General features: G+C 47.3%; 1 protein-coding gene and 1 pseudogene across 1 annotated transcript in view; both read left to right on the forward strand.

Moving 5' to 3' along the window:
* LOC100544252 (protocadherin gamma-C5) overlaps positions 1–15763 on the forward strand; it is a 194703-nt gene that overhangs the window by 24189 nt on the left and 154751 nt on the right. The window lies entirely within an intron of this gene.
* On the forward strand, positions 6353–9358 carry LOC109364197 (protocadherin gamma-A2 pseudogene; annotated as a pseudogene).

Raw genomic sequence — 15763 nt, forward strand, 5'->3', positions numbered from 1 at the left:
CATCTGGGATGTAGTTTGCTGATTGCCAGTCTTTGACATATCTAAGATCAATCTGGGTGTCATGACGCATGCACAAACACAAACTGTGGCAGCTGCAACTGTATTACCTGATCCAGACTTCAGGTTTTTGTTGTTTACCCTTTATACAGAAAGATTAACATCTGGTGGTTGACATGTTGGAGAGTGGTTTCGTTGTTACATTGCCTCTTCTATTTGTTCTTGTCGAAGTTACTGTTCTTATCCTTTTCACCTTTACAGCTCATTCCTTATCCTTCTCTTCACCTACCCTTCGCAGTAAGTGATTTGACTCAGCCTTTGGATGGGAATAGGGGAGAATAGAATTGTCAGTTCACAGATTTGGTTAGTTAAAAATGGTTTTGCAATTCTCACATTTGGTCATTGAATTTTCAGCTTATTGGAGTATGAAATTTAAGTAATAGGATGCTGTACGTATGGCATTGATACTATGCATGCTGATAGAAGCCACCTTTCCTTTCCCATTTTTGATGTAACAATGGGATTTTGTTAGCAGCATTACCATTGGAGTTCTCATCTTTCTTTTCTTACGTCCTAATTATTGGCTTGCTGAAAGAATGATATTTGTGTAGAATCCGGGTAGATATGAAGTAGTTCAGCTTGCTTTTCTTGTACCTGTATAGAGAGAAGGTGTTCTTGTTCCTTCTGTTTCTACCTTGTTTGGGATTTTTAATTAGTGAATGTATTGTTTGCTGCTTTTCTATTTTTCCTTAATCTTGCCAGCAATTGCCTATTTGTGTGACTTGAAACTGACCATAGAATGGGAGAGCCATGGAATGGTTTGTGTTGGAAGAGACCTTTATGATCATGTAGTTCATCTAGTTCTAATCTCTCTGCTACATGTAGGGATGCCTCCCTTTAGACCTGGTTGCTCACAGCCCCATCCAGCCTGGCCTTGAATGTCTCCAGGGAGAGAACATCCATAATCTCTCTGGGCATTCAATTCCAGTGTCTCACAACCCTCACAGTAAAGAATTTCTTCCTAATATCTAGTCTAAACTACTGATTTGCAGTTTAAAGCCATTTCTCATCATCCTATTGCTACATGCCCTCATAAAATGTCCCTCCCCAGCTTTCCTGCGAGTCCCCTTCAGGTACTGGAAGGCTGCTACAAGGTCCCCCCGGGTCTTTCTCTTCTTCAGGACCGAGAGACCCAGCTCTCTCGGCCTGTCCTGATAGGGGAGGTGCTCCAGCCCTCTGATCATCTCTGTGGCCCTCCTCTGGACCTGCTCCAACACCTCCATGTCCTTCTTGTGTTGGGGAACACAGAACTGGATGCAGTACTCCGGGTGGGGTCTCAGAAGGGCAGTATAGGGGGGCAGAATCACCTCCCTCAACCTGCTGGTCACTCTTCTCTTGATGCAGTCCAGGATAGCCTTGGCCTTCTGGGCTGCAAGTGCACATTGCAGGTTCATTATGTTGCATCGTTCACTAACTGACACCCCCAAATCCTTCTCCTCTGGGCTGCTCTCAGGCCTTTTTCCACCCAACATTTCTCTATGCTTGGGATTGCCCCAGCCCAGGCAGAGCACCTCGCTCTTGGCCTTGTTGAACTTCATGAGGTTGGCATGGTCCCCCTCTCAAGCCTGTCTGGGTGCCGCTGGATGGCATCCCTTCCCTCTAGCATGTCAACTGCACCACTCAGCTTGGTGTCATCAGTAAAACAGCTGAGATTTCACTCAATCTTGCTGTCCATGTCATCTACAAAGATGTGAAATAAAACCAGTCCCAGCCTCGTTCCCAGAAGAATGTCACTTATTATCGATCTCCACATGGACACTGAGCTATTGACCGTGGCTCTCTGAATGTGACCGTCCAGCCAATTCCTTATCCAGTGAGTGAGTGACTTCATCACTTCATTGGGTTTCATTTTCTTGATATTCTTATTTCAAGAACTAATGCTGGGAGTTCCGTATGGCTGATAGCCCTCAAAGTGAAGAAGATTTTTACAGCTGTGGGACTTGGGGGTGTAGTGTCCATACATAGCTCGAATGTTTTTAGATGTCAATATGTTTGTATACTTACCTGTGTAGTTTTGTCAGGGCACTGGTTCAATTTCTTTCCAGGTGCCAAGGCATGCGCCATTTAAATTACCATCATGGTATCCCTGTCCTTGTAAGTAAAGGGAATAAAGTTGTTGGTTGAGTTCCTTTGTAAAGCATAATTCCTCATTATAATTTTTTATCATTCTTCTGGATTATCTCATTTATCCTTCCCTATCTCCCTGTAACCTTGTGATATGGTGTTTCTTCATAAGCATCATTAGGTGGTCATGACTTTATTTTCTTGAAGGATGTTTGCCCTATTTCTGGACAGTGCTTTTGCATTTGGGAATTGCAGGATCCAGACTTCAAGATTTTGTTGCCTGTTCTTCCTATAGAGAGAAGATTAACATCTGGTGGTTGACAGGTTGGAGAGTGATTTTGGGTATTGTCCTGGAGGAAATCGTTCCTTCCTTCCTTTGACAAACATCTCATTCACCCAAAGATAGAAAATTGTGTTTGAGGAGAAAGGAAGCAGGAGGTGAAAGTGTGTGATGTACCATTTCTCAACAGCTTTAACTTGAAGAAAAAAATAAATAAATAAATAAATAAAGAGAAGGGGCTAAAACCTTTCATTCCATTATTTCTGCATGCTTCCAATAGTGAGCCTGCTTTGATAGACAACCAAAACTTTCTACTCTTTCATGTTCAGACATCTTCCTGGCTGGGTTTATGCTTCATGTCTAGGGTGAGATTTTCTTAAAATGGAACATGAATTATCCCACATATAAATCCTGTTTCCCATTTAAACTCTTCTCAGCCTTTCTGCTCGATGATCTGTTGAGGGATGACCATGTTGCAGATGGGACTCTGTGGAAATTGTGTGTGGGTAACTGGTGCTTTGATGCTGTTTGTTATCAACAAATACTAAAGGCAATGGTAAAAAGTGTATTTGGCAATGACTGGGGGATGGTGTAGATAAAGAGCTTGTGCAGGAAGGAGAAATGTTTGAATGCAAAACTTTCAACTGTGGAGAGGTCTTTTCTAGCACACAAATGCAGTGACAGCATCCCTCGTGTGGGTTCATCACCTGAATTTCCTGTTGAATAATACTTGGTGTGCTGGAAGAGTGATGTCTGATGAGGGATAGTGATGTTCTTCCCTTCCGTACTTCTCACTACTTGGCCTTGTTTATTATCAAGATTGAACTGGGCCTCAGAGGAGGAGGACTTGAATCTACTTAAGTTTCCCTGAATTGTCACTGAATGAAATGCTCTCACCAGTGGCTGACATACGGGTAAAATTTGGATCCATGGAGCACATAAAGGGTGGTGAATGGCTTGGATTTGAATGTGGAAAGCAGGTTGGTCAGCAGTGACATTGTGTGGACAGTGGATTGATTTCATAGTAGGTGGCAAGGACTTCAGCATCTCTGCACATTTTTATCTTGTTCTGATTGTTTTGAATAGTAGTGGTAGTCTTGAAATGAACAAAGATCTTCAAATAACTGTGCGTATAGAGTGATGATGATTACCTGCAACATAGTATGTTTCTTGTTTGAAAACCTGTTAATCCATCCATGTAGAGCTATAACGTGACATGGAGTATCTTCTTAGCTTAAAAATCCCCCTTTTCAAGGGATTTGTTCCCAGTGTTTGTGTGGTTTGTGTTTCCCATTTCTGGATCGGGATTTTGCACTTGGAAATGGCATGGTTGTATTGCAAGACGTCCTTCCTTCTTTGTCTAGGTCTCAGCCATCTGAGTTCAGAAGTTTCCGTCTAAGGAAACTGAAACAGAATCCCTCAAAATTTCCTGAAATAGTTGGGAGAGATTCTTACGTTGACACTTCTACATTTAAGGTTTTGTTTTCATTCAAGGTGAGGAGGATGCATAGCAAGATACTGTGTGAACCTGATGACTTTTTCTAAGATGTCATCCACAGGTAGAACAAAGGATGACATGGAGGCAGGTTACTTGCAGATTAGGTCCTCAGCGAATTCCCCATGCTCTGTGGACAAATGCTGCTGCTTGTAGAGAAGACAGTGACTGAAGACCGTTCTGGTGTGTTTCTCTTGTGTGATTCCTTTCCTTCTTGAGGGACTGTAGTCCTAGACTTTTGTTTAAGTAGAAAAGGGTTTGTTGTTACTGTTGTTTGTTTATTTATATTTGATTTATTTTATTTTGTATCTGTTGTTCACGTAAGCCACTATCTGGGTATTTCAAGAGAGTTACAGATAATTTGGAAGCCCTGGGATGTGTTGGCACTTCTGTGCTCTGTCCCGTTTTGATGTCTGTGCTGTGAATGTAAACCTTAAAAGACTGTAAGATTTTAGATTTGTGGGAATGAGGGAGTGGTTCCACTACAGACCTTGAACGTTCAGAGCTATCAGGGCTAACGCTTTGTTGTATTTCTCGATCAGCTAAATGTCAGTGAATGGAATACGCTTGCCATTGGGACAGAGAACCGTAGGAACGCGGACACTGTCCATGATGCTGACAATGTGCGTGATGGTGGAGTGCTGAGATGAAAACCCAGTTTATAGCAAAGAAAGTTGGTATGTTAATGTGCCTTTGTTTGGGCAGCAGTATGCATTTATTGCTGGTGCCGAGGCTGCTCTATTTCTCTTATGATTTTGCTGTCCTTAGAGGCTGTGATGCTTTCCTGAGAATCAAAAGTATGTGACAAAAGCTGGAGACCCAGATGAAGTCTGGGAGGTGAAAGAGTGCATCGGGAAGGACTTAAATTTATGCAGACAAAGGGGAAGAGGAGCAGAAGAATGGTGTAGTGGCAGATGTCCCTGCAAATGCAAAGCTAAAGGTGTAACTGATCCAAGGAGTGACCTCATTGTACAGCTGCATGTAGATCTGCATGTATGTCTACCATTGGTCTCTTTTGCCTTCATACCAAATTACCCGGTGGTTTCGATGGTTTCTTCTAGTGTTTGAGTTGGTATCTTGTTGGAAAGAATGTAGGTGAACTGAGAGCAATACCGGGATCTTCAACTGTTCCAGTCACCAAGTCTGCAGCTACACTGGAGGAAAAACATCAGTCAAGATTGTCCAGAGGTCAAGGAATGACAGTCAAAACAGAATGTAGCATTTCATCAGGAGTGCTCTTTTGAAAGGTAGGAAAACTTCACTCAAGAAAATCTGTGATAAACATGATACAAATTGTGCTTCTGCAGTACATAGTTACAGATGAAATAAAAATGGGTTATACACAGTTTCCAATTTATTTTCTCATGCATTGGAAATAGTAAATACACAGGAGTATTGTTTCTGGTAATGATTGCTCTGAAGAGAAGGAAGCATGAACTTTTAAATTCCAAGAAGAAGAAGATGTAATGGAACGAAATGCTGACCAATATCATCAGCTTCCTTACTCTGTAGAAAGATTGTGGTGCAAGTGCACAGCCAGCTCAGGGTGCTGAGGGGAGCTGATGATTAACTGCAGCACATTGGTAGAGAGGAATGATCGGTTTGGGATCTTGTCTTCCTGTGGTAGTTGGAGATGTGCATGAGGTTCTGTTTCCTGAGTGGGACGGATCCCAGGAAACACCATCATGATCGACATCAAGATTGAAACAAGAAGACTAAGTGTATGGGAACTGCTGAATCACAGCCTGAACTTCTGATTGACCACCTGAGGTAAGCAATGAGTCAGCCCTGGGAGCACAGGTGAAGACAATTCTCCTGGGCTACTGGAAGGACGGGAGCCTCCACCTCTCCTACACACCATTTAGGAGTTGACTGCAATTGTGGAAGTATCTCTTTTGGAGATTGCTCTTCTTGGAGTCTTCTTAGCTAGTCCAAGATAAGGGAAAACTTTTCATCCATTCTCCTTTAGCGTGATAACCTGTTTAGCCTTTCTTTTATATTTCTTACTTATAACATGTGTATATTCACTGATTATACACCAAGATATTAGCGTATATACAACATAACACAGAAGAAAATGTACTTAGGGAAGGACTGCATGACTAATCACTGCAGTGGTGGAGGAAACGGACCTTACGAATTAATAAGACTGATGAGAACGACATACAGATAAAATGCAAGAAGACAACGGATCCAATACATCAAAATGTCAAAGGGGGCCCAGTACCATCACTGAGACGAACACCGTGAACAAGAGAAAGGAATACATTCTAACCTGCAAGAAGAGAACAATTGCAGGAATCGAAATGCTGGCAACATGAACGAATTGCTGAGAGTGCGGCGGTTGTGCGGTGCGGGAGGTTCCCGCGGCAGAAGCAGCGGCGGCGCTCGGTGGAGCCGTGCGTGCAGTGCCGGTCGGCGGCTGCGGGCGCCGCTGTTCACCGCGGAGGAGAGGAAGGAGCGGAGCGCTGCAGGCAGCCCCGCCCGCTGCGGCCCGGCTCGCTTGCTCTGTCGCTCAGTCGGCGTCCGGGCGGGCTGCGAGCGGCCCCGCGGTGCGGAGCGGTGCTGCAGCGAGGCGGAGGGGCGGCGGGAGCGGTGCGGAGCGGACGCCGAGCCGGAGGCGGAGAAGAAGGAAAGGGAGAAGAGGAAGCAGAGCTCGGAGTGAGAGCGGCGCGTAAGCGGCGATCGTGAGGTGGCGGCGGTGTTGCGGTGGCGGCGGGGCCGTGCGGAAGATGTGCGCGGCGAGAGAAGGGCGCTGTGGCCGGAGGCAGCGGGCGCTGCTGTGCTGCGTGCTGGTGGCGGCGTGGGAGGCGGCGTGGGGGCAGCTGCGCTACTCGGTGCCCGAGGAGCTGCCCAAGGGCTCGTTCGTGGGCGACGTGGCCGAGGACCTGGCGCTGGAGCTGGCGACGCTGGGCGGCCGCGGCGCCCGAGTGGTGTCCCAAGGCAGGACGCAGTATTTCGCTCTGCATGCGAGCAGCGGCCACTTGGTGACGGCCGAGAGGATCGACAGGGAGCAGCTGTGCCGTCTGCAGGAGAAATGCGTGCTGCGCTGTGAGCTGATCGTGGAGGGCGAGATGAAGGTTTATGCAATCGAAGTGGAAATCACAGACATCAACGACAATGCGCCCATTTTCAGAGAGAACGAAATGGTTCTGAGAATGAGCGAAATGACAGTTGTGGGGTCGAGGTTTCTTCTATCTACGGCTCACGACCCGGACTTGGGTGCAAACTCCCTGCAGAGCTACGCGCTGAGCGGCGACGAGCACTTCTCGTTGTCGGTGCAGGCGGGAGCCGACGGCGAGAAGAGTCCCGAGCTGGTGCTGGCCAAGGCGCTGGACCGGGAGGAGGCGGCGTTTCACGAGCTGCTGCTGAGGGCGAGCGACGGCGGCGAGCCTGCGCGGACGGGCACGGCGCGCATCCGCGTGGCTGTGCTGGACGCCAACGACAACGCGCCCGCGTTCAGCCAGGCGGTGTACACGGTGCGAGTGCCCGAGGACGTGCCCGTGGGCTCCACGCTGCTCAGCGTCACCGCCACCGACCCCGACGACGCTACGAATGGCGATGTGAAATACTCCATAAAGAAAGGCACGGACACTGCCTCCGAAATTTTCCATCTTGACCCCGATACAGGAGTGATAAGGCTGGTAAAGAAGCTTGACTTCGAGGAAGAAGATTCGTACGAGCTGCTTGTACAGGCGCAGGATGGCGGAGGTCTTTCTGACAGGGCGAGAGTGTCGATCTCGGTAACGGACGTGAACGACAACGCGCCCGAGATTTCGGTGCGGTCGGCGCTGAGCGAGATCTCGGAGGACGCGGCGCCGGGGACGGTGGTGGCCCTGCTGCACGTGCAGGACCGCGACTCGGGCGCCAACGGGGAGGTGCGGTGCAGCCTGGGCGAGAGCGTGCCGTTCCGTCTGGAGCGGGCGCTGGACGACTACTACAGCGTGGTGACGGCGCGGGAGCTGGACCGCGAGCGGGCGTCGGAGTACAACGTGACGGTGCGGGCGGCGGACGGCGGGTCGCCGGCGCTGCGGAGCGGCGCGGTGCTGGCGCTGCGGGTGCTGGACGTGAACGACAACGCGCCGGTGTTCGCGGAGGCGCGCTACAGCGCCCGGCTGCCCGAGAACAACGCCGAGGGCGCGCTGGTGCTGACGGTGCGCGCGTGGGACGCGGACTGGGGGCAGAACGCGCGCGTGCGCTACCGGCTGCGGGAGGGGCGGCTGCGGGGCGCGCCGCTGTCGTCGTACGTGTCGGTGCAGGCGGAGACGGGCGCGCTGTACGCGCTGCGCTCCTTCGACTACGAGGAGGTGCGCGAGGTGGAGCTGTGGGTGCGGGCGGAGGACGGCGGCGCGCCGCCGCTGAGCAGCAACGTGTCGGTGCGGCTGCTGATCGCGGACGAGAACGACAACGCGCCGCAGGTGCTGTACCCGCCGGCGGCGGCGTCGGGTCCGGGTCCGGGCTCGAGCTCGGGCTCGGGGTCCGTCGCGGGCGCGTGGAGCTGGGCGGGCGTGGAGCTGGCGCCGCGGTCGGCGGAGCCCGGCGCGCTGGTGGCCAAGGTGGTGGCGGTGGACGCGGACGCGGGGCAGAACGCGTGGCTGTCGTACGAGCTGGCCAAGGCGACGGAGCCGGGGCTGTTCCGCGTGGGGCTGCACAGCGGCGAGGTGCGCACGGCGCGCTCGCCGCTGGCCCGCGACGCGGCCCGGCACAGCCTGGTGGTGGTGGTGAAGGACCGCGGGCGGCCGGCGCTGTCGGCCACGGCCACGCTGACGGTGGTGCTGGCCGAGAGCGTGGCCGAGCTGCTGTCGGAGCTGGGCAGCGCGGCGGCGCCGGCCGAGCCCGCGGGCGGCCTGACGCGCTGGCTGGTGCTGGCCGTGGCGGCCGTGTCGTGCCTCTTCGTCGCCTTGCTGCTGCTGCTGCTGGCGCTGCGCCTGCACCGCTGGCGCTTTTCGCGGCCGCCTCGGCCGCCGTCGGCCGGCGGCGCCTGGCGCGGCGTCCCGGCCTCGCACTTCGTGGGCATCGACGGCGTCCGCGCCTTCCTGCGCTCCTACTCGCACGACGTGTCGCTCACGGCCGACTCGCGCTGCGCGGCCGGCAGCTGCTGCGACACGCTCCCGGCCCGGCCGCCGCCCGACGAGGCCGCGCCGCTGCGCGGGGAAGACGCTGCCGCGCACCTCGCCGCCGAGCCCGACGCCCTCACGGTGAGTGCTGCTGCCGTCGGCGGCTCCCGACTCCTTCTCTCCCCGCTTTATTCTCGCTCGGGGCATTGCCTGTCTTCACTATCACGTTTTCCTTTTCTGCCCTTCTGTTCTCATTCGCTCAGAAGTTTAGCGTTACCGCTCCCCCTTCTTATTGTTGTATGTTATTTGCCTTATTGGAGTCAAACACAATCTTTACATTTGGTGGTGTTGTCTAATTGCTTTGGGATGCTGTGTATGAGTGAGTTGTGAGGAATGCGTGGGATGTGTTTTGCTGTTTCTCAGCCTTTTGTTGAAGTTCTCTTGACCTCATAACAATAGATCAGGTTGTATCTTTGCTAACACCTACTATGGCATTTGCCATGTTTGGGTTTTATCACTTTAATGTCTAGTTTCATAATGTTTGGTAGATCCATGCATGGTGTCTCTACAATGACAATGCTGTTTTCCACTTTGGCAGATTCATCATTTTTATTCTTGTTTCTTTTCGAAGGCTAAAGACAGATCTCAATGTAGTTGATGACTCTTTGAAAACTGGAATATAATTTATAAATGTCTAATGGTGGTGACGTTTCCATATGTGCCTCTACTGAGCTACAAATAGGAAGAATTGTATTTTCTTATGTTTCTGTCTCTGTATGCAGTGTTTTTAATGATCCACTTAGTTTCAAATCCCATTAAAGTTGATTTTAGAACTGAAATCTGTGAATGTAGATGGAAGAAGGGGAGTGGCTGGTGTTGAAGCTAAGAAACAGGTACTTAGTGTGGTTTTGTGTCATGTGCGGTTTGATTTCATAGCTGTTGCAAAGCTCTGTGCTGTTTGCACTGCAGTCCTCATTTCCTTGTCTGAAGAGGTAATTATAGTTGTACGGAAATGAATTGTTCACCAAAATATCAAAGTCCTGATGAACTGATAACTGCAGATCTGGGCGTATCTTCCTTAATACTTTCTTTGGCATCTGTTGTGTAATAGTTTTATCACTTTAATGTTTAATTTCATAATGTTTGGACACATCCAAGACTGATGTCTCTACGGTGACAACACTGTTCACCACTTCAGTAGGTTCACCTTTTTAACTTTGTTTCTTTACAGTTTCTAGAGACAGATGTCTGTGTACTTGATAACCTATTCAAGAGTGTAATGTCATTGATAAGTGTCTAACCGTGGTGGCGTTTCCATACATTTCCACTTCTACAGTATGATGTGTGGAGCATAGAAATGTCTTTCTATCCATCCATATTGAGCATAGGAGAAAAGGTCCTTTGATGATTTCCACTTGCTTGTGGTGAAGATGAAATGCAATCGTTACAGTTGTGTTTGCCAAAGGATTGATGGTACAGAGTTTGAAGAGCTCATGGAGGAAATAGGTGATATGGTTTGCAGATTTGCAGTCTTTCATCTTGAGTTTGGTATGTTCTAGTGTTCTCTGTGGTTTAGTTTTGAAACTATAAATGATAGGTGTTATTAAAGAGGTTATTGCAGCTGTTACACTTCGTTTTCCTTTTGACCTTGTCCAAATTGTTTTGTGTGTACCCTTCATCACATTGCAGCTCATTCCTTATCCTTGCTAGCTCTGCCCAGAGCAGCAAATGATCTGACTCAGATACCACCTTTTTGGGTGGGCATAAAACAATAGAGTTGTCACTTTCAAGAGATTGTTGACTGAAATGCTTTTTGCTAGCAGCATTTCTGTTGGTGTTGTCAACTTTCTTTTCATCTTTTCATAATGGTTAGCTCAGTGAATAGGACCAATCTCTATAAAGACAGGGTAGATGGAGGGGCTGAATTTTCTCTCTGTCACCTCTTTATAGATGATAGGATCCTAGTTCTTTCTATTTGTTGGGTATTTTTTGTTTTCTATGGTTGTTTAGTTTTAGTTTATGTATTTGATTGTTTTTAGTTAAGTACGTAAGTGCTTAGTGACATAACCTGAAAAGGATTGGTTCAGTTTATTATGTTTTATGTCATAGTTGGCTTTGTTTTCAAGGTCTGTTGCTCAGCCTCCATGGAGCTGGTATGTTTCAAAGCTGGGGAGATCTCTCGAAATCACAGGATTGGGTGATGTAATATCCATTTGTACCTTGAATATCTTCATCTATCAGGACTTCAACACGCTTCTGTTTCCTTCAGAAGTCATTGAAAAAAAAAGTTCTGCCTGCATGTAAAATATGGTGAAATGTTACTTTATGGCAGTGAGGTTATTTTGCTGGGAAAGCTGGAATCTGAATTTGGAATAGTGAATAGGAAGTAATTGAGTCAGCACAGTTTTGTCAGGACAAGTTTCCTTTCATATCTAGTGCTAAGACATGTATCATGTACATCATTATGCAGGTTTCGCTGTCATTAGAGACAATGACAGTCCCCTGAGAATATTGTTTTTGCTTGATAAACTGTATGTAGAACAGTGCTTTATGGTTAGAATGGCTTATAATTCCTGCATGCGATCTCAGTAATGTATTCCATTCTCCCTGTGACCTTGTGATGTCAAGCTCCTTCATAGTCATCTGTGTACATTGAGGCCTGTACTTCCAGGCTAGATATGGTTCATGTTTTCCATGTGTGGATGGAAAAGCATGTGTTGCATTTGGAAACCATGTGTTGAACTGGAGGGGATCCTTCCTTCCTTTGTAAATGTCTCAGTCACCTGAAGACAGAATTTTCTCTGTCAATGAAAAGGAAGCAGAATATGAAAAGAAACTGCATACAGTATCTGAGAAACTTACATGTCTGTAGGACCCATGAGAAGGGGCTTCACCTATGGTTCTGTTATTTCTTGTGCCTCCAATATTGAGCCTGCTTTGGCTGCAGCCTTGAGCTTTGCACTGTTTGCAGGTTCTAGTGTCGTCATAATAGGACATGTGTTTATTGCCAGGGATGAGAAATGAAATATTAATGACCCCATGTACAATTTCTGCTTCCTTTAAACTCTTCATAACCATTCTGCACAATAGTCTGCTGAGGAAAGACCATGCTATAGGTGGAACATGGTGAAGAAGTCTGGGCAACTTCCCAAATAGGCCCACAAGATGAGGCTTCAACTTCTGTTTTCTTAATTTCTGTGTGCTTCCAATAGTGAGCCTGCTTTGGCTGCTATCTTACGCTTTGCACTGTTGGTAGGGTTGGATAACATCCCTATAGCACATGTGCTGGTTGTGTCAAGTGAAAAGGCATTGAAATGGACTGTTAGTGACCTTACATATAATTTCTGTTCCTCATTTAAAAGTCATCATAACCTCTCTGCATGGTGGAATATGGAAGGAATAAATGTCCTTGTATTCCCCCCTGACATGGTCTGCACACATAGTGTAGAAATGGACTGGCCTACTGCTCCTTTGAAGCTGTCAGTTAACAACAAAAACTGAAGACAATCATAGGAGTATAATTTGGGAATGTATTGGGGATGCTGTGTGTGAAGAACTTGTGGAGGAAAGAGAATTATTTGAATGCTGACTTCACAGGAATGGAGCAGACTATGCTAGAAGGTAATTGGTCTGGTAAGAGATACTTTGTGTGTTTATCACTTTATCTAAATGTTGAATAACATTTGCTGACAGTGAAGAAGATCTGAGCAGTGGCTGGTAATCTCTCACTTGTCAGTTTTGCCTCGTTTGTTGTCAAAGTTTAATCTAGTACTCAGTGTGGAAGAGAGCCCTCAGTAAACTGGAATACCTGGCCTAAATGATTTCAACAGTCAGGAAAAGGACTTGGATATACTTATGTTTCCTTCAACTGTCTCTGAATGACATCCTCTTGCTAGGAGCTGACAGACTGCTTCATGTTGAACATATCCATGGTACAAGAAAAGGTAGTGAATGCAGAGCAAGGATGGTGAGTGGCTGGATTTGGATGTGAACAGCAGGTAGGTCAGAAATGATACTGTGTGGGCAATGGTTTGATTTCATAGTTGGTGTCAAGAGCTGTAATATTTATGCACCATTTTATCCCATTTTCAACATCTTGCATGGTAATGGTAATCCTCTGTTGACAAAATTTGTGTATTTACGTAGAGTAATGCATAGCTCTAGTGGATCTCTCTATAAATCTTGTGTGAAACTTGTCATGTATCTAGCTGTGACAGTGTGATGTAGAGCTCCTTCATTACTATATTTCTGATTATAGGCCTTCCTCCCTTGGTAGTCATGTTCCACGTTTTCCATTTGCTGGACAGAGCATATGCACTTGGAAATGGTGAGGTAGTATTGCAGAAACTCCTGACCTTCCTTCAGTAGGTCTCAGCAAACACGAGAACAGAATGTTATGTGTGATAAAACAGACTGAATCCCTCATGGTTGGCATTGTTAGAGTTAGTGTAGTATGATTACACTGATGTTTGACTTTATGATCTTGAAGGTCTTTTGTAACCTGAGCAATTCTGATTCTATGATTCTACGGTTTCCTGAGATACTTTGAAGAAGTTCCTGTACTAACTGATTCATACACCCGATGGGACGCATCCATGTGTGCTGAGGGAGCTGGCAGAGGTGATTGCTGAACCGCTCTCTATCATCTTTGAGAGATCTTTGAGAATGGGGGAGGTGCCTCAAGACTGGAGGATAGCCAGTATCACTCCGGTCTTCAAAAAGGACAAGAAGGAAGATCCAGGTAATTACAAGCCAGTCAGCCTCACCTCTGTCCCTGGAAAGGTGATGGAACAGCTTATGCTGGATGCTATCTCCAGACAACTGAAAGAAAAAAAGGAGGTTATCAGGAGTAGTCAGCATGGGTTCACCAGGGGGAGGTCATGCTTGACCAACCTGGTAGCCTTCTACAATGTTGTCACTGGCTGAGTGGATGGGGGGAGAGCAGTGGATGTAGTCTACCTTGATTTCAGCAAGGCATTTGATACCGTCTCCCACGACATCCTTATAACAAAGCTGAGGAAGTGTGGGGTAGATGAGTGGACAGTGAAGTGTGTTGAGAACTGGCTGACTGGCAGAACACAGAGAGTCATCGTTGGCAGTGCAGAGTCCAGTTGGAGACCTGTAACCAGCGGTGTTCCTCAGGGGTCGGTGCTGGGTCTGGTCTTGTTCAACATCTTCATCAATGACCTTGATGAGGCGATAGTGGCCACCCTCAGCAAGTTTGCTGATGAAGTTGGGAGGGTTGGCTGACACACCTGAAGGCTGTGCTGCCATTCAGCGACACCTGAACAGACTGGAGAGCTGGACAATAAGAAACCGGATGAGGTTTAACAAAAGCAAGTGTAGAGTCTTGCATCTAGGGAAGAATAATTGCATGCACTGGTACAGGCTAGGGAATGACCTGCTGGAGAGGAGCTCTGCAGAGAGGGACATGGGTGTCCTGGTGGATGACAGGTTAGCCATGAGCCCAGCGGTGCGCCCTTGTGGCCAAAAAGGCCAGTGGCATTCTGGGGTGCATTAAAAAGAGTGTGTCCAGCAGGTCGAGGGAGGTGATCCTCCCCCTCTACTCTGCCCTGGTAAGGCTCATTTGAAGTACTGTGTCCAGTTCTGGGCTCCTCAGTACAAAAAAGACAGGGATCTCTTGGAAAGAGTCCAGCGGAGGGTCACAAAGATGGGGAAGGGCCTGGAGCATCTCCCCTGTGAAGAAAGTCTAAATGAACTGGGTCTGTTTAGCCTTGAGAAAAGAAGACTGAGAGGGGACCTGATCCAGGTCTATAAATATCTAAGATGTGGGGGTTGGACTCAATGATCTCTGGAGGTCCCTTCCAACCCCTACGATTTTGTGATTCTGTGTAACTCCTTTTCATCATTTAAAGTTTCATGGTCATAGGAGAGGAGCAGGTGAGTTGGAATCTTTCTGAGAAGTGGTGAATGCTTCCTAAAATGAAATCCTCAGTGCAGTTTATGGGAAGAGTTTTGGGCCTTATCAGCAGCTTTAAAACTGATTGGATTCCAGATGTTGTGCAATTGAATTTTAGTGTCCACGGTGATGACCATTACTTCTTTTTGAGGAGTTTCTCAGCTACATTTTTCTTTGAATATTTCCATGTGCTACTTGACTAATGACAGAATTTCCTGGCCTTATATTCATGTAAATATCTTGAATTCAAAAGAGCAGCAAAAATGATGGTTGTTTTTTTTTTTTGTTTGTTTGTTTTTGTTTTTGTTTAGTAAGATGTTATATGTTCTTGAGCCTTCTTCATGTCAGCCAGTAGCTGGGTATTTTAGGAGAGTCAGAGCTAATGTAGAATGCTAGAGATGTGCAGGTAACTCTTCGCTCTGTTGCTTTTTTATTTCTCTGCTGCCAATGTAAACCTTAAAAGATTGTAAGGTCGATTAGAATTCTGGAAATGAGGGAGTCGTTTCCACGCTTTAAATGTGTAGAGCTGTCAAGTATAAAACTTGCGTGTATTTTTCTTTCAAAACAATGTCAGGGGATGAAATGCTGCTGGTGGTGTCTGACTTAAGAGTAGGAATGTGGATATTGTCCATGGTGCTGACAGAGCCACAGACTTCAGAGTGCAGTGTGTGGCAGGTTGGCTTAGAGTTTGGATAATTGTTGAGTTAAGAAGGCTCTGTCTGGCTTCTTGAAATAAAACCTTCTTGTCTAGATTTCCTTTCACATCTGGTGCCAATGCCTACATCTATTTCTGCTATGATTGTGGTTTCTTTATCCTTAGAGGCAGCATTAGTTCCCCCAGAATCTCACTTTTGGCATAAGTTGCATATGTGGAAAAGTCCTGAGAAATG

This window comes from Meleagris gallopavo, chromosome 15 (assembly GCF_905368555.1).
Source record: "Meleagris gallopavo chromosome 15, MGAL_WU_HG_1.1, whole genome shotgun sequence".
NCBI classification, from domain to species: domain Eukaryota; kingdom Metazoa; phylum Chordata; class Aves; order Galliformes; family Phasianidae; genus Meleagris; species Meleagris gallopavo.